Consider the following 1,419-nt stretch of genomic DNA (forward strand, 5'->3'; position numbering starts at 1 on the left):
CCATTTTCCGAGAGAGAGGAGAGTCATTGGATAGGAAAACCTAGACCGACGACTGAAGAGTGGAGCTTTCCGGATCCTAGGATCTTCACCTAGGACTGTGGATGAGAGGTGTGGGGGGTGCCCAGTTCTCGGGTGGGATCCCTTTCCTTGGACTTGCAGGTGAAGAGGAGATTATTTCCACCCCCACCCCCCCTTGATTTCACATGAAGAGCACACTTCAGCGCTGAAGTCGTGTGACACAAAACTCTAATTTCTTTTGAAAACAAACTATGTTGTCAACATGCAAAAGCTTTGTGTGTTCTTGCTCCCTCAGTGCCAAACTGATGTTCTAATGCTTTTTGACAAGTCTCTCGCTGCGTGACTCAGCCCTGGCCTCACGGACCCTCCGCAAGGCTCTCCCTCCCCCAGGGTGCAGGTGTGTCTCGCCTCTGTTGTGGACTAACCACAATCTGGCTGGGAGACGGGCTCCTGCCTTGGAGGCAAAACAGGCTGAAACACAGGCAGGCACAATCCCAAACCACAGAGAGTTAGGTCATTCTGTGAACAATACAACCTGATGTCTCTTTGAGTCAACATGATGGATTGACACAGTGGCTGCAGCAGCGGGCTCAGGCCCAGGAACACTTTCGAGAATGGCGGGCGGTGCAGGACGGTACAGCATTTCCTTCTGTTGTGTACAGGGTCACTGTGGGTCGGAGCTGACTGCACAGCACCTAACCACAGCAAGCACGAGTCAACAAAAAGAAACATAGACCCATTCAAAAATTATTTTAAAGATGGGGAGTTTTCAAGACTGTGATTTAAGGATGTCTCTGGGTGGCACAAAGAGTTAAGTGTTCGACTATGAATGGAAAGCTTGGGGGTTCAGACTCACCTACGGATACCTTGAAAGATGGACCAGGCTGTCTGTTTCTGATGCCCCAGCCTGGAAACCCCTGTGGGGTAGTTCTATTCTTCACTTGTAGGAGAGCCAGGAACAGGAATCACCTTGATGGAAATCAGTTATATAGATCCATAAAGTCATTTGTCATGAAATGTTATTCCCAGCATTTTAGCAAACTTGGTAGCCATTCTGTTCGCCAGCAAAAGCACTATTCACACTGGTTTACAGCAGGAGAGTTGATGGACCAAGTTGAGTTGCCCATCAGTACAATACCCTGGTTTCTCTACCTCTTCACATACACCTGGCAACCGGGGCAAATGCATGTGGGGCAGAAAGGTTTCCCATCCTCCTCCGCTCCTAACCTTTCGGAACTTTGCCCTGAGGTACATGCTGGCCTTTTGATCGCAGATGGTTGATTCTTCTAAGGAGTGCGTATCTCCCAAATGTTCTTGCTCCCCTGATCAAGGTGGCTACCATTAGCTGAAAACGGAGTCACAGAGATGAGTTCAGTTCTAGACCTGGGCCTCACTCTCACT

This window comes from Echinops telfairi, unplaced genomic scaffold (assembly GCF_000313985.2).
Source record: "Echinops telfairi isolate 266 unplaced genomic scaffold, ASM31398v2 ScPeMD7_10;HRSCAF=50, whole genome shotgun sequence".
NCBI classification, from domain to species: domain Eukaryota; kingdom Metazoa; phylum Chordata; class Mammalia; order Afrosoricida; family Tenrecidae; genus Echinops; species Echinops telfairi.